The sequence below is a fragment of the Aquarana catesbeiana genome, linkage group LG02 (assembly GCF_042186555.1).
Source record: "Aquarana catesbeiana isolate 2022-GZ linkage group LG02, ASM4218655v1, whole genome shotgun sequence".
In the NCBI taxonomy this organism is placed as follows: domain Eukaryota; kingdom Metazoa; phylum Chordata; class Amphibia; order Anura; family Ranidae; genus Aquarana; species Aquarana catesbeiana.
In genome coordinates this window covers 200,009,549-200,034,633 of record NC_133325.1, presented here as the reverse complement: position 1 = coordinate 200,034,633, position 25,085 = coordinate 200,009,549, and the positions used below count along the sequence as shown (strand labels likewise).

Sequence of the window (25,085 nt, the reverse complement as noted above, 5' to 3'; positions counted from 1 at the left end):
TCCTCCGGGTTCTCCGGTTTCCTCACACACTCCATAGACATGCTGGTAGGGTAATTGGATCCTGTCTAAATTGTCCCTGGTATGTATGAATGTGAGTTAGGGACCTTAGATTGTAAGCTCCTTGAGGATAGGGACAGATGTAAATGTACAATGTATATGTAAAGCGCAGCGTAAATTGACGGCGCTATATAAGTACCTGAAATAAATAAAAATAAATCCTGGGTTTAGTAACACTTTAACAGTGCAAAAGGAAGAACATGCAATAGACCAATCATAACAATGTCTGTAGCTGTTTAACCAGTTCCTGCCCACGCTATAGCCGAATGAAGGCTACAGCGTGGGCCTTAATTGCTGGGAGGGCGTCAATAGAAGTCCTCCCATGCATGAGCTGCCCATCAGTGCGGCGCGCTCTGTGATCACCAAATCAATGAGACTTGGCTGATCGCAGATCATAGTAAGGTGCCGATCTCGGGCCCTTATCACGTGATCAGCTGATCACTTGATGTAAACAGAAGATCGGTAATCGGCTTTTTTTCTCCTCACGCTAGCAGCGTGAGGAGAAAAAAAAAAAAGACGATCACCAGCTTCTGTCAAAGGGACATCGGTCCCGAACAGAAAAAAACATAGCCGCATCATCTGTGCCCACCAGTGCCACCTATCAATGCCCATCAGTGCCTCATCAATGCCACCTACCAGTGCCCATCAGTGACACCCATCAGTGTAACCTATCAGTGCTCTTCAGTGCCACCTATCAATACCCTTCAGTGCCACCCATCAGTGCCGCCTTATCAGTGCCTCTCATCAGTGCCGCCTTATCAGCACACATCAATGAAGGAGAAAAATTACCTGTTTGCAAAATTTTATAATAAATTATATAACCATTTTGTTTTGTTTTTTTCAAAATTTTCGGTCTTTGTTCTTTTTTTTTTTTTTTTTTGCTTGAAAAAATTAACAGCAGTGATTAAACACCACCAAAAGAAAGCGAAAAATGTGAAAAAAAAAGATAAAAATTTAATTTGGGTACAGTGTAGCCTGACCACGCAATTGTCATTCAAAGAGTGACAGCGCTAAAATTGGCCTGGGCAGGGAGGGGGTTTAAGTGACCAGTAAGCAAGTGGTTAAAGAATTCACAAGAATTCATGGTCTTCTTTTATTCATCAAAATATGGCAAATGAAGAGACAAGATGAAGTCTTGATTAATTGGGAGGCATGCAAAGCCTGCTGTATGTGCATGCTCTTCAATTGCTTTCTGTGGCTGATAATTACATGGATAAGAAATACAGCCTCCTGTCTTTGCCCACTCAAGGCAAAAGGTTCAATGTGTGTTGCTATGACATAAGTTTAAACAACAAGGAACTGCAAGTAGTTTATGAGATTATACGGCAGATGGAGGTGTCTCCATGGTAATATATACACTGTATATAGAAAAAAATATATATGTATACAATAAACACACCAGTTACATTTCCTATCACATAGGCTTGTCCAATGAACAAAGAGCAGAAGTGAAACCACTTCCAACAGACAGACAGCTTCAATATTATTCAACCAATCCCCATTGGATTATATATAAACATGAATGCTTTAAAACCGATCCACTCTTACCTGCAGTTTTCCTCGGTGCACATTCAGCTCATCACTGAAACACTTTACTACAATCTACGATATAGACTGGCTTGAAAAATGGTAATTATTTTATTACTTAAAACAGGGTATAGCAAGTAAGATAACTAACGCGTTTCATGTATAGCTTCTCTCTAGGATTACGTGCAGCCATGAGTTAAATGTGAGACAAGGTCCAATATTCCACTGCAATCACCACTCCTCACTGATCCCCTGACTCCGGGAGCTGTCTCGATGGTCACTGGCCACTTTTCAAACACCACACAAGACTTTCCACAAGAAAGGGAAGCCGCTCTCCACTTATACGCCTTGAGTCCAGTTTATGAGTAAGCTCCGATTAAAGTGAAACGTGTCAGTGTTTGTACAAACCAGGTGGCATTGTCTGTACTATAGAAAGCTTAACGTGATACTAAAACACACAAGGTTTTGTTTACATTGTAACTGTTAGGCCCTGTACACACGGTCGGACTTTCCGACAGAATATGTGCGATCGGAGCTTGTTGTCGGAAATTCCGACCGTGTGTAGGCTCCATCGGACTTTTTCCATCGGAATTTCCGACACACAAAGTTTGAGAGCAGGCTATAAAATTTTCTGACAACAAAATCCGTTCGCGTAAATTCCGAACGTGTGTGGACAATTCCGACGCACAAAGTGCCACACATGCTCAGAATAAATTAAGAGACGAAAGCTATTAGCTACTGCCCCGTTTATAGTCCCGACGTACATGTTTTACGTCACCGCATTCGGAACGATCGGATTTTCCGACAACTTTGTGCGACTGTGTGTATGCAAAACAGGTTTGAGCCTTTTAAAATTAATATATCCAAGTCGGAAATCTTAAATGTGTCTATTCCCCATAACATGGCTGAAACGCTGAAACAATCGTTTCCTTTTAGCTGGCAGCCCCATTCATTAAAATACCTAGGAATACAACTAACGTCCAACCCAGCCTCTTTATTCCATAGAAATTACATACCACTATTGAACTCTATAAAATCAGACCTGCAAAAGTGGACCCAACTAGCTCATACATGGCTAGGTCGAATTAGCATTGTGAAGATGAATGTGTTGCCCAGACTGCTCTTTATGTTCCAGATGATACCTTATAAAATTCCTCCCGGGTTTTTAGACTAGTACAATCCATGATTTGTAAATATATGTTTGGCATCGCAAACGTCCCAGACTCGCTTATAAATTTCTCATCAAGCATAAGCGAGAAGGAGGCTTAGTCATTCCGGACTTTAAGAGCTATTATCTTGCAATTATACTAAACCGGATATCAGACTGGAAATACCATAAGAACTCCAAACTGTGGGTACAATTGGAAAGGGATTTAAGTGGTACGGAACTGTTCTCTTCAATCTGGATACCAAATAGATTTCGTAAGCTAGCGTGTACAGCCTCGCCACTCACCAAATCAACCCTAGCAGCATGGGATTCACTGTGCAAATCACAAAAGTGGCGCTACAATTCCCCACTCATGCCATTGTCTGATGATTACTTCCCCCCAGGGAATATGGACTCGAGATTTAGCAGCTGGATATCGGATTCTACACTTTTATTGCATCAAGTGACCACAGACACGGGGATCCTCCCCATTTCTCGTCTGATAACAACTCCAATTTCATTCATGAACCATTGGAAGTATCACCAACTTTCGCTATTTGTCAAAACCCTCCCGCTACCTCTGCGATCTGAAACAGAGCTGAATCCAATAGAGAGTTTGCTTGCGGGGGACCAACCACCAGATAAACCCATCTCATTATTTTATCAAGCTCTCCTGTCCTTATCCCCAACGATACAACTGCCATTTCTCCACAAATGGGAACAGGAGCTTCAAAGTTCGTTAACGGACAGTCAACGTACCACTATACTGCAGCTTTCTCATATTTCCTCTATATCCTCAAAAGCAGCCGAAGCAAACTATAAACTCTTGACAAGATGGCACTATACTCCTGCAGTGCTCCATAGAACTTTCGCAACCAAATCAGAACTTTGTTGGAGAGGTTGTGGTGAAAAAGGGTCTCATGCCCATATTTAGTGGGGGTGCCCTCTGATCAAAGCATATTGGTCCACCATTTTGTACTGGGTTAAAGAAATACAGGGGAGTGAAGTGGTCAATGACCCGTGGGTAATACGATTTCATTGCACAAATGAACCAACAGGATCATATAAAAAATCTATTACACCCCATCTCCTAAACGCGGCTAAGATGCTTATACCAAAATTTCGGAAACAACAAGCAATCCCCACATTGCGCCAATGGCTAAATGAGGTTGATCGTATCTACCACATGGAAAGCAGCACGTTCACATTGCGAAATAAATCTGATTTGGCTAATAAAATATGGTCCTGTTGGTTCGCATTTAAGTTCTCCTCAGTCTATGCAGAAATAATGTCTCAATAGAGAAAGTAGTGAAATATAGTTGGAATTATAAGATGGAATTCTGCTACGGCTGGATACCCCCTCCCCCCCCCCCCTCCCCCTATGCTCATTTTCTCTTCTACTCCCTTACTTCTGTTTTTCTTTCACTATCCACTTCACTTTGAGTACAGTTTGTGGTAAGAAATTTATTCTGAATGGAATAGGTATCATGGACGCCTTGTATTAAATATAAGGTATGATGATACCCCAAAAATGGAGATTGCATAGAGGTTAGAAGTAATGCTCAGCCTTTTATTACGATTCTTATAAGGAGACATTCAAAATCTATGTACGTTAGGTCATGTCATATGAAAAACAATATTTCCATTGTATTTGTTTAATGGGGTTTATGTACCTTCCCCCTATATTCGTGTTTTAATACTGTACAATGTTCAAATAATATTCAATAAAAACGTATTGAACAAAAAAAAAAAAAAAAAAAAACAGGTTTGAGCCAACATCCGTCGGAAAAAATCCATGGATTTTGTTGTCGGAATGTCCAATCAATGTCCGATCGTGTGTACAGGGCATTATCTCTGTATGTCAATGATGGCACTGTAATTATTTGAATAAAAAAAAAAAAAAAATCTAAGTACTTTTTTCCTAATCGATATACAGCTGTCACATGACCAGCTCTTTCCCAGCCTGTCTGCAGAGAAACATAAGCAGGAGGAGCTTCTAGTCCTCTGCAACTGGTCTCATGTTCAAAAAAAAAAAAAAAACAGCCTTTGGGATACAGCGTAAATAAATATCAATAACTGTTTTAAACTGCTCATATAAATATATATTTAAAATCAAATATTTATTATTCTGTGGAAACAACATGGTTGTGTCTTAGAATAAGAGGGAGGTGAAGCCTCCATTAATCTACATGTAATATCCTGTCCTCATTGTGTTTAGCTGGCAAGTGGGCATGGAGGAGGAGGAAAGAAGCGAGCTGTCATTACCACTGTGTATACGCCCACATGTGTGACTCTATAGTCACATGGGCTGGTCAGATGTGATAGGGAGGAAATGCTCAGCATAGAAATTCACTGAAAACGGAGCATGTGCAGAGTTGCCACTGCAGCTGCAAAATCACTAGCTGAATTGGGCACATGAAAAGAAGGTGGAGATAGAGAGCAGCGGGATCAAACAGGTTTTTTCCAGAATACAGAAAACGAATCTCATAGTGACCGAGTGAGTGTGAACAGCATGTAACACAGCATATACTGATAGTTTTTTTTTTAAATATGGGTTTAGTGATACTCTAAATAAACTGAAGCTTTTATATGGAAAGTGGCATCTAGGGCTGCAACTAAAGATTATTTTCATAATCGATTAGTTGGCCGATTATTGTTTCGATCAAATCGGAGAATAACCTTAAGGCTACCTTCAGACTGGGACGGGCGGGCGTCAGCGGTAAAGTGGCGCTATATTTAGCGCCGCTTTACCGTTGTTTTAGCGGTGCTATTCGCCCACTAGCGGGGGTTAAAACTGCCCTGTTAGCGGGTGAATAGCGCCGCTAAAACGACGAAAAAGGGTCAAAACCGCCCACAAACTTTGCCGGCGGGTAAGTTTGCAATGGGAAGGGTCCCTTTAGGAGTGGGGAATACACCGCTCCTATAGTGCTGCAAAGATGCGGCTTGCAGGACTTTTTTTACCGTCCTGCAAGCGCACTGCTCAAGTGTGAAAGCCCTCGAGGCTTTCACGTTGGAGTGAATTGAGCGGCTCTTTCAGGCTGCTTTGCAGGCGCTATTTTTAGCGCTATAGCGCCTGCAAAGCGCCTCAGTGTGAAAGTAGCCTAAAGAAAGTGTGGTGTATAATTTAGTTAATATGTAAAATCTAAAAAAAAAGCCAATTTATTCTTAAATATCTCTATGCAGTGGTAAATATAAATAAGGTAAATATAAATAACCAACTATATGGTTAGGGAGCAAAATCTCTAATCCACTCTGAGAAAAACAGACAGAAGAGATATACTGTATATACTATTAGAGGTATACTGTATATACTATTAGAGGAGATATACTGTATATACTATTAGGAGATATACTGTATATACTATGAGGAGATATACTGTATATACTGTTAGAGGTTGAATCTGGGAAATATCATCAGACTCAGATCTTTTTTTAAAGAAAAAAAAAGTTAGACTGTTTTGCAGATTTTCACACAGAACTGTAATATATTATATGCTGGCCATACAAAAACAATGTTTTTTTTTTTGAAGGAAAACAAAGTCATTTTAAGAACTTTTGTTCAATTTTCGAATTATTAGTGGGGTCAAATCAGCTTTCGTTTTTAGAAATAAAATAATAAAATAATAAAATTTAGAAATAATAGAAAACTGCTTGGTCAAAGGAATTTTCAGACAGTGTATGTGGTTTTCGTTCAGAAATAACATTCATTTTAAAACAGAATGTTAAAAGCAAATGAAAATTTCAAACAACATTCTTTCATTCAGCGAATGTACACAGATTTTTCATATGAATATTCTCATCTGAAAATTGATCCGTGTGGCCAGCATAAGGCTCGGTACACACCTATGCAGCTTGCTTTTGATCTGTTTCTACAGTGCTTTTTGCTGTGCGTTAAGTACAGTATAGAGCGCCCCAATAGCAAGGTAAAGAAAACTTCTACCTTTAGAACCACTCACTTCCTGCCCAGGACTACATGTCCCATGAGGCATTGCTCCTCACACATTCACAAGTTCTCAGGCACTTACTGATATGTATGGACGGTGTACTGAGCTGTATGTGTGCTGCACTGTATTTCCTGATATGTAAGCAAATAATGCATTCTGTATGCAGGCCAATTGGCTGGCCGATTAATCGATTATGAAATTGATTGATTTCATAATCGACTAGTTGTTTCAGCCTTAGTGGCATCTTTGTCTTGCGGAAAGTCTGAGTATGGATTACAAGTGGAATGTATCCGAGATCTTACCCACTTTCTGTATCCCGTTTTAAGAAATAAAATAATTTGCATCATTCTTTGGTGTGCCATCATTCTATTATCAATTGGACCAAGATATTTCAATCCCACTGTATTGACCCAAATAACCACATTTACTCTATAAGCTGCCTACACAATCAAATCTATTCCTTTATTTTTTTTTTCAATAATATTATTGAGCACAACCCCATATGTATGATGCCAACCTAAAATGTCAAATTGTTGACTGCATAGTATGCCATTCTATTCTTGTACCCGCTTGTTCTTTTCAATATTTTTGCTCAGTTCGATATAAAATGTAATTATTCAGACAATCCCTTATAGGCCTACGTTAAAAACTTTAATAAAAAATATTGGATTTCTAAAAACTAGGATGGCGTAACTCCAAACTAAAACTCTCTTTACCCACACCAGAGGAATTCTCTAGCCTTACAAAAGAACCGTAAATTGGATTGAGCTCTATATATACTTGTAAATAAAGCAAATAGATCAGCTCTCTTCCTTCGCTGCCACACTGGCACACAAATAAATGCTGCAAGAAATATTGACCTTGTGTTGCAAACAACATATCGATCTTTATTCAAGCTGCGTCAGCTTTTTCAAATTGTAAACACTGCACTGCAGGCTTGATATCCTGATTGCTGTCAGGCAAGGTTTGCTAATTACAAACATCTCTCTAGCTTTGACAACAACATTTTTTTGACCTGTAAATCCGAAGTGCATTGTGGAAGGAGGGGAAAAAAAAAAAAACACCGGGAGGAACACAGGCCATTAAATGAAAGTAGTATAGCAATGAAAATACAATCAAAAAACAAAAAGAACATCAACTCTAATGTATCCATTTTAACAAGGAAACACTATTTCTTCTGCAAAGATTTATGAGTGCTTTTAGTTGACCCAGTGTATATATGAAGTGCGAGTCAGCCCACAGTCCTAGTTTTATCATTTGTGCTACAAATGATTGTGCCTAAAGGGATAACCGTTGAAAAAAAGTGGATGTTAAAAAAATGACTTCTTTAATAAAAGCACCAAGGCTGATTAAAATGGCACTGTTTATTCAGCCTTGCATCAAAAACATTCACGATTTTGAATTAAGCAGAAAAATTGCCCGTAGACAGTAAATGGACACTTTATTTCCTTAGCAAAATACATCCCTGTGCATCGATAAATCTAGCTTCATTAATTACACTTCCAAATGATTTCTCCCTCTTTACTTTCATTATGGATTAAAAAGTCACTCTTGTGAGCCAATGCCATTCGTATTATCAGGTATAGATATGGAATCAATAGATTTTTTATAATTAGTTGCCAAGTCCTTCGTCAGGCAATATACTAATGGTTTGCTCAATGAAAGTGTTGTGGGAATATTTAATAGGTCCCTTTGACAAATGGATTTGGTTAAAAGAAATAATTCATTAAAACTAAACTGACCCCAAATTCCCTGCTTACAGGAAAGGTCTGAATCGATTCAAGGACACATAAAACTACAAATGGAAAATTTGTTCAGAAATTTCACTTTGCATAAATAACACAACCAAAAATCATTCAAAATTGCAATTTGCCATGATCGGTAGCCCAAATCTGGTTCCTGCTGACATGAAAAAGAATCATCAATCATTATCAATCATTATGATTCTAGGTAAATCATGCAACCTGCATTAATCTCAAAATTATTTAATAAGGGTAGGGTTCATGTAATCAATTTGGACAATTGCTTAGTGTTATAGTGGTGATATCTTATGGCTGAAAATCAACATAAAGGCAGCTGTAAAACCAAAAGATTTGAGACCATTTAATCAAAAAGAAAAAAAAAAAAAACAGCAGGACTCAAAATGAGAGGGCCAGTACTATGAGTCAACATGTTTGTACTGCAGAGTGCCGTCAACTTAAACTGGCATATACAATTACTACACAAGCCATTTTGTAATTTAATGTTATTAAATTATCTTTCCATTTCAATCTGCAGCAGCTTACATTTAAAATGAAATTAATTAAAAAATCAACACTTTTAATGCACTATGTAATCTCTGAGTGTTCTGTATTCTGTTGTTGTACAGAATGTACAAAAACGTAACTAACTGAATTTTCGAATTGGCTCACTGGTTTTCTTGAAATCTGCACTAAGATACAAGTAAAAATGTAGGCACCCCCTGCAACAGGAATTACATTTTTTGATGAGATTCTTCACCTGCTTCTAAAGAGATGCATTTGCACTAATAAATGTTCCCCACTGAGATTTGTTTTAGGTGATTATAATTTATTTAGGTGATAGCAGACCCTCCCCATTCAGAAATCAATCTGGAAAAGGAAATTGTGAAACAAACAGCTATTTCTTCCAAACAAAACAAAAAAAAAAGAAAACAAAAAAAGTAAAACAATAAAAAAAAACAAAAAAAAAAAAAGGAATCTGCAACAAAGCTTGGTAAAATTCTTGCAATTAGTAATGAGCTCAGGTGTGTTTGGAATCTTGTCCGAACCTACATGAGCGAGCCCTCCTGGAAGTTGTAACCTGTACTGGGCCAATCATCTGTGGCTGGGGCTTGACACACGCTTGCACAAATAAAATGGGTGTGCATACATGCTGTAGCAGGGCAGAGAATGGCTTGGCCACTTATGATTAGCTCTGTAAAGTGACAGCTTCCTGGTCTATTTAGATGGGTTCAGACAAGGATCCAAACATGCTTGATCTCATCCCTACTTGTACAAAAAAAGAAAAATCATCCATAGGGATTTTTTCTGAGCAAAATAATGGACACTCATTAAAAAGAATAACATCTCTTGACAGGTAGGAAAGTTCACAAGCAAGTATTCTTATTATTATTTTGTAGTTCAACTTTGAATAATTTCCCTACAACTTCTACAAGCTACACCTATTTCTGGAGTTGTGTTGGCTGCAAAAAAAGTTTTATGCTTGCTATTTGAGGTCATGTGGTCTCTGAAAGTATCAGAACACCCTTGACCTCCTGCCTATACAATCCCCAATCATAAAATGGGTAATAAGGATATGACGTGAATTATAACTAGTGCTCAAATGTAACACACAGCACGTTTGAAAAAAAAAAAAAAATATATATATATATATATATATATATATATATATATATATATATATATATATATATATATATATATATATATTTATATTTATATTTATATATTACAAAAAGGGCATATGTTAAAAGGATTAAAATGAGGGAGCTGAATGAAAACATTGTCAAGTTGTATACCTAAATCTCGAATTTACTTTTTGTTCAAAGTAGATGCAAGAGTTGCCATTGTGTTACCAACCTAAGCTTGTGCCAATATTCGGATTTCAAGCAGCTGATTCAAGCTTTGTGAGTCATCACTGAACAATGCAAGCTGCCTTTTGAGCATTAATTCTTTTATGCAAAACATTTGCGGCAGTTGTTATTGTTCTTAGAGATTTTCCACCATGCTGGGAACATATGTATGGTTGTTGTTCATTATCTCCTTTGCTCAGTAAAGAGTAATCTATTCATTTCAGTTGTGTCTCAATTTAAATGTTGCCAGAACTATGTGAAAAAGTAAAACATAGTTGGTGGTGCAGCTATCGGGATGACAGAAAAGATTACTTATGTCCCATGCCATCAATGAGTCAGAGAAAAAAAATCTATTGGTGCCTCCAACCATGCTAAACAATGTAAATGTAGGGGTCTCTACTGATGGTTATTGTATTTAGGCAGTGGCTGCCTGAATACCCAAACACTTAGCTTAGGTTCACACTATTGTAGTCACAGGAATGGGTGTAAATCACAAGCGTTCCCACACCCACAGCAAAAACGTGCTGCTATTCAGCAGATGCGCCTATGCATTGGAAAATGCGGTGCATATTCCCGTGCATGAACATAAATAGCACCATGTGGTTTCTTAGCGGCCGCAGTTTTAGAAAAAGGAAACATTTCCCTGCATTTCCCGAACGTAGAGCAGCCCATTCAAATAAATAGGCAGCTGTGCCTGTACAAGCATGGCTGCAGGGGAATGACATAAGTGTGAACATAGTGTTCATGCATCTGATAGACTCGGTTTATTTTTAAATTGAGTTTGTTGAGCTGAGTGGTGTTCGCAGGGCCACCCAAAACCAAATTTTATCTGCTTTGGCAGGAGTCAGCCAAAATTAAAGCTGTGTATGGCCAGCTTTAAGACAGCCATAAATGGTTCAAATCTCAGTTGGTTCAGCAGGAAGCAGCTGAGATTTGAACCATCTATGGGCAGGCTGATTGTGCCCAAGTTGTTTCATCAATCAACTCAGGTACAACCAGCATTTGGGATTTCTAGCATGCGATTATTGCCAGCAGCTATAGCCACTAGCAATAATCACTGATCACTAAGGATGCGCTCTGGCGTGTTCGCAAACAGCACGTGCAGAGCCTGCCATGCAGTCAGCACTGCACAGTACTAATCACAAGCAGTGAGACATTGTCCCGATGCGTGGCTGCAGAGATTGGGAAATGTCTCACTGCTTACGATTAGCGATGTGGAGTGCCAACTTCCTGGCGGGCTCTGCACGTGCTGTTTGCGAACACGCCTGAGCTCATCCTTACTGATCACTGTGTTCTCTCGGCAGGGAAGGCTCCCCATGCTCCCCCCCCCCCACACACACACAGCGAGAGAACACAATAGCATTATGGGAGGGATTCAGTTAGGCCCCTTTCACACTGGGTCGGTATTCGGCCGCTAGCGGGGCGGTTTTACCCCCCACTAGCGACCGAGAAAGGGTTAAAAACAGTCGCAAAGCGTCTCTGCAGAGGCGCTTTGCCAGCAGTATAGCCGCGCTGTCCCATTGATTTCAATAGGCAGGAGCGGCGAAGGAGCAGTGTATACACCGCTCCTTCACCACTCCAAAGATGCTGCTAGCAGGACTTTTTTACCTGTCCTGCTAGCGCACCGCTCCAGTGTGAAAGCCCTCGGGGCTTTCACACTGGAGAGACAGAAGCGGCTGTTTCGGGTTGGTTTGAAGGCGCTATTATTAGCGCAATAGTGCCTGCAAACCGCCCCAGTGTGAAAGGGGCCTAAATGTTGATGGGGAATTGAGGGATTTTTTTTCCTGCAGGAAAGAAAATCGCATCATCTATGGCCTGCCTTAGGGCAGCCATGCGTAGGGCATTTTCAGATATTGTCAACAACACACTCAAAATAACCAAGCTAACCCAAGTTTAAATCACATGGCGTGGTGTAAAGAGAGCGAAAAAGGAAGAGGCGTCAAGCAACAGTGTCATAAGGAAAGGATTATGTTAACACTGAAAAAATTCTTTAAGCATTACTACAAATGTGAAAATTGCCTGAGTGTCATACATAGATATGAAGGAGATAAGAACATATACAATAGAAGGATAATTAAAATAAATGTAGTAAAATTGAATGGCAATTTAACTGCACATAAAAATATATGCACATAAATACAGCAATCTCATGAAACGAAGAATAAAATCCTAAAAGCGAAGGTCAATAGAGCAGCAGCTGAAAGACTGGAAGAAAGGTGGTAATGGGCCAGATGTAGAAGTGTGAAAATATGCTAAACCTTAATCTATATAGTCAGAAATAAACTGCAGAGAAAACATTTCACTGGCAACTATTAGCCACACAATAATGAGAGCAAGGATTGTCTTCTGCTAGATGAATGGAGAAGAAACATGATGAGGAAAGTATAGGGGTAAATCAAATTCAACATATAGGTGATAGGGTGTCTTGTGGTGTCATTCATTATCACTTCATAGATTTACAGTCTTATGCCCCGTACACATGGTCGGATTTTCCGATGGAAAATGTCCGATCGGAGCGTGTTGTCGGAAATTCCGACCGTGTGTGGGCTCCATCGGACATTTTCCATCGGATTTTCCGACACACAAAGTTGGAGAGCAGGAGATAAAATTTTCTGACAACAAAATCCGTTGTCGGAAATTCCGATCGTGTGTACACAAATCCGACGGACAAAGTGCCACGCATGCTCAGAATAAATAAAGAGATGAAAGCTATTGGCCACTGCCCCGTTTATAGTCCCGACGTACGTGTTTTACGTCACCGCGTTTAGAACGATCGGATTTTCTGACAACTTTGTGTGACCGTGTGTATGCAAGACAAGTTTGAGCCAACATCCGTCGGAAAAAATCCTAGGATTTTGTAGTCGGAATGTCCGAACAAAGTCCGACCGTGTGTACGGGGCATTACAGATAGGGGGTTTCAGACAGCACCTTTATAACCAATCAAGGATGCACAGTTTTGACATATAGTACCCTCCAGAATGCTATAAACTATCATATCTAAAAAGTGTGCTGAAGGAAAGCAGTATGAAAATATTCATATGCAGCAAGATATTTTTTTCAGGCTCTTACTAGACTATACTATGATCTTACTTTTTACTTAGGGGCTGGCTACTTATTTTGTATTGTTCAAAGCTGAAGTTGTCATCTAAGGACATATTCTCATAAATATATATATATTCAGTATTCAGACCCCCTTAAATTTTTCACTCTTTGTTATATTGCAGCCATTTGCTAAAATCATTTAAGTTCATTTTTTTCCTCATTAATATACACACAGCACCCCATATTGACAGAAAAACACAGCATTGTTGACATTTTTGCAGATTTATTAAAAAAAGAAAAACTGAAATATCACATGGTCCTAAGTATTCAGACCCTTTGCTGTGACACTAATATATTTAACTCAGGTGCTGTCCATTTCTTCTGATCATCCTTGAGATGGTTCTACACCTTCATTTGAGTCCAGCTGTGTTTGATTATACTGTTTGGACTTGATTAGGAAAGCCACACACCTGTCTATATAAGACCTTACAGCTCACAGTGCATGTCAGAGCAAATGAGAATCATATATGAGTGTCACAGCAAAGGGTCTGAATACTTAGGACCATGTGATATTTCAGTTTTTTTCTTTTTTTCTTTTTTAATAAATCTGCAAAAATGTCAACAATTCTGTGTTTTTCTGTCAATATGGGGTGCTGTGTGTACATTAATGACGAAAAAATGATTTTAGCAAATAGCTGCAATATAACAAAGAGTGAAAAATTTAAGGGGTGTGAATACTTTCCGTCCATAATATATATATTTCAGGTACTTATATAGCGCCGTCAATCTACGCAGAGCTTTACATATACATTGTACACATCAGTCCCTACCCTCAAGGAGCTTACAATCTAAGGTCCCCAACTCACATTCAAAACCAGATTCGAACCAGTGACCCTTCTTACTGCTAGGCAAGAGTGCTACCTACTACACCACTGTGCCGCTCTATAATAAATATATATATATATAATCGGATTTGTGGCAGAATTACTACTGTATCTTTGCACATATTTACAGCATAGTGGCGCAAACGTATATTGCTATTGGGGATAAATCTTGAGTTTTACTTTACATACACGAGATTATACTGGAATTTTTTTCTTTATAGATCTTCTAATAGGTCAGTCCATTCAAAAGCAATTTTAGTTACTGTATATTCAGAGTCTGGTGGGCTAGGTCTTCTGCTGTCTTCATATATTTCTTGGATGCATCAGAGACCGGATACTCCTTCCATAACTCCCAGATTGCTTACAAAATTGGTACAAAATTGATGCATCCATTTATCCATAAACAAATACAAATTCCATATACTGTATTTAAGTGAGGCCCTTTTTACAACCCAAGCAACAATATGTATAAAAGATGACTTAAGTGTAGAGAATTTAGATTTAGAATCCCCAAAAGTCTCCATCCAGGTAGACCTGGAAGTCTAATTTAATGCTTTAAAAAATAGATTACCACAGACTGCTAGACAACAGAATTATGGATGTTCAAGTAGAGATGCAGTACAGATGATGGGCAGAGAGGCCACTGTGAACAAGTACTATAGGAATGATAGACAGTGATCATAGTGGGTTTATGAAAGGTAGGTAATCTTTACATCCTGCACATATGCAATTATTTCTGTAGTGTGATTACAACTTCACTGTATTAAAATCTGGATTTGAAAGCACCTAACTTAAAGTGGATGTAAACCCGATTCATGAAATTTGAGCTGGGCACATATGTCTGCAGTGTTTTCGTATCTCTCTTCAAAGCACTATGTTCCTTAGCTTTCTCCTGCTCCGTTCTTCTGTTATCAGCCTGATAACATCTGACAAGTTCTCCGTCGCATATGATAAAACCAGCTGGAGTCTTGTGTTGGGGAGGTTGCTATAAAAAGATTAACACTGAGCTGAATGATTCAATGAACATGAGGATAGGGGGTGTGTGCCTTTCCTCCAATCAGCTGTCTTGGCTGTATGCCCAGGCTTTACTGCAGTGTTAACCATGAAGAGAAAATCTCCTAACAGGATGTGCACTTTATAAACAGTATATAAAAGATGAAGACATCAGATATACATGTAAAACTTATGTTGGGAGATTTGTTTCATCCCTCTATATCTGAGGCTGTTCACTTCACTGGATATATGCAAGGGTTTACATCCACTTTAATGAAGATAATGGTCTTGTTCAATGCACCTGCAATGCCGAATACATTGTAAGTCAATATGTAATTCAACCCTTAAAAGGAAAATATTTTAGCATGTTTTATAGGTGGCATAATTATATTATAAGATTTTTAAGACTGTTCCAAGGCCCTTTATTAAGGGTTTATGCACTTGCTGCAAGCCCAGTGACTATTCACGCTTTATTTTTGCCATGAGCCACCATGCTTCATTTACACGGCAGAATACCTGTAGCCCGTGCACTGCAGAGATTCTATACCACTTTTGTTGCTTAAAATAACCTAAATTCATACATGTACTACAATAAGTTATAGAAATTAATTTAGTTGAGGCCTCGGAGAAAGCAAAGATGAAAAATAATTTTAAAATATAGTGCAAACCGCATCTACGCTTGTTTTAACTTTCAGGTTATTTTGTTTTTGTAGTTCTCTAGCTTGCCCGAAGAAGTAAAAGAAACCCTCTATTGAAGTGAAACTCCAGTTTTTTGTTGAGAAAAATAAGAGCAATCCCCTCTAGATAATCTATATAAACTAAGGGCCCATTCACACATGTACTAAGAATTGCCACAATGCATGGCTATGTACCTGCTTTATGTGCCATGTACTGTGGTACCACTGACTGTGAAAAACAATGCATGGCAACCCAGCTCAGTGCATATACTGTACATTGTGCCCTGTGTTAATAAAAAAGGACTATACATGTCTTATCTGTTATGGTTGCTTTGGCAGCCAAAGCAACATAGATAGACTGCCTTAACGCAAAGCATGTTCATGTGTGCCCGTTAACACGCCTCAACGGATTGCCTAAAGTGGAACTTTAGTCAGTAAATTAAGTCCTGATAGATTACTTCATAATGGCCCCTTTTGCAGGTATAGCAGGTAATGTAAAACATTAAAAATAAGTGCCTATACTGTGCAAAATCCAGTAAAGCCCTGTCTCACCCTGCTCTGCACATGCTCGGTTGCTCTCTATTCTCAGCATTGTGCCGATAGTGAGTCATTAAAGTCCAAACTGCTGACAGCCTAAAGATTTACTGCTTGTGAGGGGGAGGGGGAAGCATCAGGGATGACATACTGTGCTGAGGGAACACAGATTAGGGAGGAAGAAAAGAGAAGCAGTAGAAGTGACAGGACAGTCAGTCTGTTGCCAGGGAGACATAAAAGAGTTAAAATGTAGAAAGAATGTCTTATCCCATCTCCCTAATATTCTCTCCTTTCTACCTTGGCAAAGTGGCATACAGTGGCATATAGTTTTTAAAACCAGGGAGAGGAGTAGAGTTAACAATAAGGAAGTGACTGCTTTGAGCTCCAACAAAATGGCACAGACTCCAATTGCCGGGAGGGCGTCCCTGGACGTCCTCCTGTTCACTTCCGCGATGCACGCTCCCGCGAGCGCGCATCGGGGAAATTCTGCTCTGGCCGTGTCCCTTGGACACAGCCAGTCACAGATCGCCGTAAACGGCCAATCACAGCGGCCGTTTACAGCGCGATCCGAGCTTCCAATGAGAGATGATCTCAAATGTAAACATATGAGATCATCTCTCATTGCCGGCTTTCTCTCCTCACACAGAGACCGTGTGTGAGGAGGGAGAGCGATTTGTGAAACTGAGTGCCAAGCTTTTAGTTGAAACACCCAACAGTGCCCATAGAGTGCCACATCAGTGCCACAGTGCTCATTACTGTTGCTGCCATCAGTGCCATCTGTAAGTGCCATCTGTCGTCAGTGCCACCTATCAGTGTCACCTGCCACGTATCAGTGCCATCTGTCGTCAGTGCCACCTGTCAGTGTCACCTGTCTGTCACCTGCCACATCAGTGTCACCTACCACATCAGTGTCACGTATCAGTGCCATCTATCACCAGTGCAATCTGCCAGTGTCACGTGTCATCAGTGCCACATATCAGTGCCATTTTTCATCACTATGTCACAAAGAGTATATTCAGCCGAGGAGGCATATAATATTCTTGCGGCTGACGAGAGCAACGGGGAGCTCTCCGCTTCGGATTCCTATTCAGATTCTGAGTCTGACGTGGACTACGAGCCTGTCCTCAGCGGTGGTACACAGACAGCCTCAGAGGAGGAGGATGAGAGTCCGCCCGCCAGACGAAGACGTACTGGTGAGGATGCAGTGCCATCCACCAGCACCGCAATGCCATCCACCATCACCGCAGTGCCATCCAACAGCATCCTAGTACCTCGACAAAGGCCACGTACCAGTGGGGTGTCACCTCAGGCCCAAAGGGTTAGGTCCCATGCCAGCCTTCCCTACTCCCTTAAGAACCCCTTATGGCTTCCTCCTAATTCAGGAGAAGCTATCATTCCCCCTTTTACTGCCCAGCCAGGAGTCCAGGTGGACACAGAAAATTTTTCACAAATAGATTTTTTTCAACCTTATTTTTACTGAGGACATGCTTGCATCGATTGTGGCCCAGTGCAACCTATATGCCCAACAATACATAGCAAGTAACCCAACGTCCTATTATGCCCGTCCCTACGAATGGAGAGCCCTAACAGTGGAGGAGTTTAGAATTTTTTTGGGCCTCACACTCTGTATGGGACTAACCAAAAAAAATGTATTACGTTCCTATTGGTCTACCCTCCCCATCCACCACATGCCCATCTTTTCCTCTGTAATGCCCAGGACCAGATATCTCATGATTATGAGATTCCTACACTACAATGACAATACCCAGTGCCCTCCCCGAAATGACCCAAATTTTGACAAGCTTTATAAAATTCGCCCACTACTAAAATATTTTTCTGATATCTTCCCCCAGTTATTTACCCCAGACCAGCACATATGTGTGGATGAATCCCTCGTCAAATTTAGTGGCAGGTTGGGCATAAAACAATTTATTCCCACCAAAAAGGCCCGCTATGGGGTGAAAATGTATAAATTATGCGACCGAGCTACAGGCTGTGCTACAGGCTGTGTATTGTCTTGTTGTGTACCTGTGTATTGTCTTGTTGTGTACCTGTGTATTGTCTTGTTGTGTACCTGTGTATTGTCTTGAGTATTAGTGCCAGGAAGCTAGCTGTTAGGTAATTTGGACAGGGTAAAATCCCCAAATCCTCACTAAATTTAATAGGTACGATGCCCGGCGGGTGTGGAGAGGCGACTCTTTGTACATCTTGCCGCATGTATGCGTTCCTTGATCATCAGATCGAGGGCGAATACTGCTGTGCAAAATGTAAGCACATTGTTTCCCTGGAAGCCCAGGTTCTGAATCTGGGGAAGCAACTGTCAGCACTGAGAAGTCCCTCCATACTAAATGAGAGCCAGGAACGTACACGGCAGGTGCCGGCAGGGGCCAGCACAGAGGCGGGTGGAGACAAAGAGGTGCTGGCACTAGCAAAGAGTAGATGGGTGACAGTCAGGAGGGGTAGAGGGGGAAAAGCCAGGGAGGCCGATCCAGGACTGGAGCATCCCAATAAGTACGCTACTTTGAGTGTCATTGGTGAAACCAGTCAGGGACCAGCACTGCTGGAGATGAGGGACTCTCCTAGCTGCCGGGGGAAGAACTCCTCCAGTGAGAGTGGGGGGGCAGCAAAGGGAAAGGAAAGACAGATTCTGGTGGTAGGGGACTCAATTCTTAGAAGGACAGAGAGGGCAATCTGTAACCAAGACCTGAAGCGCCGAACAGTATGTTGTCTACCGGGCGCTCGGGTTCGGCACATCACGGATCTTGTGGACAGATTACTGGGAGGGGCTGGGGAAGACCCGGCTGTCATGGTGCACGTTGGCACCAATGACAAAGTCAGAGGCAGATGGAGTGTCCTAAAGAACGATTTTAGGGACTTAGGAGCTAAATTGAGGAAAAGGACCTCCAAGGTAGTATTCTCAGGAATACTACCGGTACATCGAGCCACACCAGAAAGGAAGAGGGAGATTAGGGAAGTAAACAAGTGGCTGAAGAGCTGGTGTAGTAAGGAGGGGTTTGGGTTCCTGGAGGACTGGGCCGACTTCTCAGTTGGTAACCGGTACTATAGAAGGGACGGACTGCACCTAAATGAGGAGGGTGCAGATCTGCTGGGAAGGAAGATGGCCAAAAAGTTAGAGGGGTTTTTAAACTAGGCGATGGGGGGGAGGGTCCAGAGGCAGAGATAGCCAGCGCGGAAGATATTCCAGAGGCTAGTATTGGGGGCATTAGTGGTAGGTTAACCAAAGCACAAAAACACAAGGTGAGTATAGTAGCAAGTCCTAGTTGCAATCTCGAAACACCCAATACGAGGACAATATGCGACCGGTCTAAACTATGTGGCATGTTCACCAATGCCAGGAGCATGGCGGACAAGATGGGTGAACTAGAGATACTGTTGTACGAGGAGGATTTGGATTTTGTGGGAATTTCAGAGACCTGGTTCAACAGCTCTCATGATTGGCTGGCAAACATTCAAGGGTATACCCTATACCGCAAGGATAGAGAGGGTAAAAAAGGGGGAGGGGTATGCCTATATATCAAGAATAATGTACAAGTGAATGTGAGAGATGACATCACTGAGGGAGCTAGAGAGGAGGTGGAATCCTTATGGGTAGAGCTCCAAAGGGATAAAGCTAAGGGGAAAATAATACTGGGAGTATGCTATAGGCCCCCAAACCTGAGGGAGGAAGTGGAGACTGATCTCCTATCACAAATTGGATTAGCAGCAAGAATGGGAAGTGTTATCATAATGGGGGATTTTAATTATCCAGACATAGACTGGGCGGAGGGAACCGCACATTCATTTAAGGCTCGCCAGTTCCTTAATGTCTTGCAGGACAATTTTATGGGTCAGATGGTAGACGCACCAACTAGAAATAAAACATTACTGGATCTACTGATTACCAACAATACAGACCTGATCACGGATGTGGAAATGCGGGGCAATTTAGGTAACAGTGATCACAGGTCAATTAGTTTCAGTATAAATCACACAAATAGGAAACATAAAGGGAATACAAAGACACTGAATTTCAAAAGAGCCAACTTCCCTAAACTACAAACCTTGCTAAAAGGCATAAACTGGGATAAAATATTAGAAACAAAGAATACGGAGGAGAGATGGGTTTGCTTTAAGAGCATATTAAATAAGGGCATTAGCCAATGTATCCCATTGGGTAATAAATTTAAAAGAGCGAACAAAAGTCCTGGATGGCTTAACTCCAATGTAAAAATGCATATAAAAGCAAAGGAGAAGGCCTTCAAAAAATACAAGGTTGAGGGATCATCCTCAGCATTCAGACTTTATAAAGAATGCAATAAGAAATGTAAGCGTGCAATTAGGACAGCTAAGATAGAACATGAAAGACACATAGCGGAGGAGAGCAAAAAAAATCCCAAGAAATTCTTTAAGTATGTAAACAGTAAAAAAGGGAGGACAGACCATATTGGCCCCATAAAGAATGAGGAAGGACATCTGGTTACAAAGGATGGGGAGATGGCGAAGGTATTGAATTTATTCTTCTCCTCAGTCTTCACAAGTGAATCGGGGGGCTTCAGTAACCAAAACTGCAGTGTTTATCCTCATGACACAACACAGGAAGCACCTACATGGTTAACAGAGGACGGAATTAAAATTAGACTTGAGAAACTTAACATTAATAAATCACCGGGACCAGATGGCTTGCATCCGAGGGTACTTAGGGAACTCAGTCAAGTGATTGCCAGACCGTTGTTCCTAATTTTTACAGATAGTCTACTGACTGGAATGGTACCAGCTGATTGGAGAAAAGCCAATGTAGCACCTATATTTAAAAAGGGCCCAAAATACATCCCTGGGAATTACAGACCAGTTAGCCTAACATCGATAGTATGTAAACTCTTGGAGGGGATGATAAGGGACTATATACAGGATTTTAGTAATACGTACGATATCATTAGCAGTAATCAGCATGGATTCATGAAGAATCGTTCTTGCCAAACCAATCTATTAACCTTCTATGAGGAGGTGAGTTGCCATCTAGATAAAGGAAGGCCTGTAGACGTGGTGTATCTGGATTTTGCAAAAGCATTTGACACAGTTCCCCATAAACGTTTACTGTACAAAATAAGGTCTGTTGGCATGGACCATAGGGTGAGTACATGGATTGAAAACTGGCTACAAGGGCGAGTTCAGAGGGTGGTGATAAATGGGGAGTACTCAGAATGGTCAGGGGTGGGTAGTGGGGTGCCCCAGGGTTCTGTGCTGGGACCAATCCTATTTAATTTGTTCATAAACGATCTGGAGGATGGGATAAACAGTTCAATCTCTGTATTTGCAGACGATACTAAGCTAAGCAGGGCAATAACTTCTCCGCAGGACGTGGAAACCTTGCAAAAAGACCTGAACAAATTAATGGGGTGGGCGACTACATGGCAAATGAGGTTCAATGTAGAAAAATGTAAAATAATGCATTTGGGTGGCAAAAATATGAATGCATTCTATACGCTGGGGGGAGAACCTCTGGGGGAATCTAGGATGGAAAAGGACCTGGGGGTCCTAGTGGATGATAGGCTCAGCAATGGCAGGCAATGCCAAGCTGCTGCTAACAAAGCAAACAGAATATTGGCATGCATTAAAAGGGGGATCAACTCCAGAGATAAAACGATAATTCTCCCGCTCTACAAGACTCTGGTCCGGCCGCACCTAGAGTATGCGGTCCAGTTCTGGGCACCAGTCCTCAGGAAGGATGTACTGGAAATAGAGCGAGTTCAAAGAAGGGCAACAAAGCTAATAAAGGGTCTGGAGGATCTTAGTTATGAGGAAAGGTTGCGAGCACTGAACTTATTCTCTCTGGAGAGGAGACGCTTGAGAGGGGATATGATTTCAATTTACAAATACCGGACTGGTGACCCCTCAATAGGGATAAAACTTTTTCGCAGAAGAGAGTTTACCAAGACTCGTGGCCACTCATTAAAATTAGAAGAAAAGAGGTTTAATCTTAAACTACGTAGAGGGTTCTTTACTGTAAGAGCGGCAAGGATGTGGAATTCCCTTCCACAGGCGGTGGTCTCAGCGGGGAGCATTGATAGCTTCAAGAAACTATTAGATAAGCACCTGAATGACCACAACATACAGGGATATACAATGCAATACTGACACATAATCACACACATAGGTTGGACTTGATGGACTTGTGTCTTTTTTCAACCTCACCTACTATGTAACTATGTAACTATGGTATACCTATGCCTTCATGGTATACGAAGGGAAGGACACCCAGCTACATCCCCCTAATTGCCCAGAATACATTGGATCGAGTGGGAAAGTCGTTTGGGAACTCATAAACCCACTCCAGGAGAAAGGCTACCATCTGTATGTGGACAATTTTTACACTAGTCTGCCCCTGTTCCGCAATCTTCACAGACAGAAGACTCCAGCATGCGGGACCGTAAGGAAGAACCGGAAGGGCTTTCCTCAAAGCCTCGTGAACAAAAAGCTAAGAAGAGGGGAGATGGCGAGCTTACGGAATGAGGAAATTCTGGCTGTGAAGTGGAGGGACAGAAGGGACGTCTACGTGCTTTCATCAATCCACAATAATACCGTCGTGGAGATAACCAGGAGGAATGGGGTAATCCAAAAGCCAACATGTATCTACGAATACAACAAATTTATGGGGGGTGTCGACTTCAAAGACCAGATGCTCGAACCCTACCTTGCCACGAGACGAACATACCAGTGGTATAAAAAAGTTTCAATTTATTTGTTCAATTTGGCCATATATAACAGCTACGTCATTTATCATAAATCCACTGCAAGCCCCAAATCCTTCCTTGGATACCAGGAGGAAATCATCACTGCCCTTGTATTCCCGAACAGCCCACCAGAAACCATTCGATCCGATGTGATTAGTAGACACTACTTTCCCGAAAAAATCCCCCCCAGACCAACAGGCCAAAAACGGCAAAAAAAATGCCGGGTGTGCACCAAAGGAGGAGTGAGAAGAGACACTACTTTTTATTGTCCCCAATGTCCTTCCCAACCAGGCCTCTGCATAGTTGACTGTTTCCGCCATTACCATACTTCACTAAATTATTAGTGAAGTATGGTAAACATAACCCTCACTTCCTGCCATTTACCTTCACACCCCTTATGCCTCTGCTTGATCTGTAACTGACCCTGGCTTGTTTTTCGACCACACTTCTGCCTACTGATTCTGTTTATATCTTTGCCTGATCTGGAACTGACCCTGGCTTGTTATTCGACCATGCTTCTGCCTACCAATTCTGTTTATATCTCTGCCTGATCTGGAACTGACCCTGGCTTGTTATTCGACCACGCTTCTGCCTACCGATTCTGTTCATACCTCTGCCTGATCTGGAACTGACCCTGGACTGTTTGACCATCCTTTTTGCCTGCCTCTTGGACTGATCTTGTACCCTGCCACTGGACTAGTGGGATTCATAACACAGGTGTCTCACATACGCGAGAGGCTCCAGAATTGTTTTTCTGGATGAAGATTTTTTTTTGTTTTCTCATTCCTAGATTAGGGTCTGGAGACTCGGAGGCTTCAAAGAGATTTGGGTGGGAGAAGCCTCTACCCCTGTCCCCATTCTGTCCTGAACGAGGCCCTACTTTTGCCTGCTGCCTGTAGGACCTATGCCATCATGCCTCTGCCTGTCGCATGAACTGACCACACCACATGGATGGACCATGTTCCTGCCTACTACCAGGATCAATATTTTGGCACTGCTGACAATCTCTGCCTGCACTGACCCTGGACTGTATATGGACAGTATCCCTGCCTGTACTGACTATGAACAGTGTTCCTGCCTTTTACCTGGACAATTGCGTTCGCTTTTGCTGACCAAGTCCCTGCCTGCTGCCTGGACCAGTGCTATCCTCCTGTGGACAACTGTGCTACTAAAACCACAGGTAATCTTTTTTTTTTACCCTTTGCTCAGCAGAATGTATTTTGGGGTGTAATTCTTGGTATGTGCATGCTATGTGTCCCTAGAACACCTGACGGTGTTCCTTGTATGTGGCCAGGCTGTGTAAAAGTCTTACACATGTGGTATCGCTATACTCAGGAGGAGTAGCAGAATGTATTTTGAGGTGTCATTTTTGCTATGTACATGCTATGTGTTGGAAATAGCTTATAAATGGACAACTTTGTGTAAAAAAAAATGCGTTTTCATTTTTTTCAACATTTTCCAAAAACTTCTGGAAAAAAAATGAACCATTCAAAAGACTCATTACGCCTCATAGATTATACATTGGGGTGTTAGCTTTCCAAAATGTGGTCATTTTGTGGGCGTTTCCATTGTCCTGGTGCTCCAGGGCCTTCAAAAGTGTAATAGGTAGTTAACAAGTTAGATGTGTCATTTATGCTCCTAGAACACTTGATGGTGCTCCCTGCATGTTGGGCCTCTCTATGTGGCTAGGCTGTGAAAAAGTCCCACACATGTGGTATCGCCATACTTAGGAGGAGTAGCAGAATGTATTTTGGGGTGTCATTTGTGGTATACACATGCCATGTGAGAGAAATAACCAATTACAATGACAATTTTGTGGGAGGAAAAAAAAAAAAAAAAATCTTCATTTTGCAAAGAATTGTGGGAAAAAATGACAACATCAAAAACCTCACCATGCATCTTACTGAATACCTTGGAATGTCTACTTTCAAAAAAGGGGTCATTTGGGGGGTATTTG

At 41.2% G+C, this 25,085-nt stretch overlaps 1 protein-coding gene across 4 annotated transcripts in view; it reads right to left on the bottom strand.

Moving 5' to 3' along the window:
- Window positions 1-25,085, bottom strand: part of ENOX1 (ecto-NOX disulfide-thiol exchanger 1) — an 855,443-nt gene that overhangs the window by 682,348 nt on the left and 148,010 nt on the right. The gene's annotated exons all lie outside the window — the stretch shown is intronic.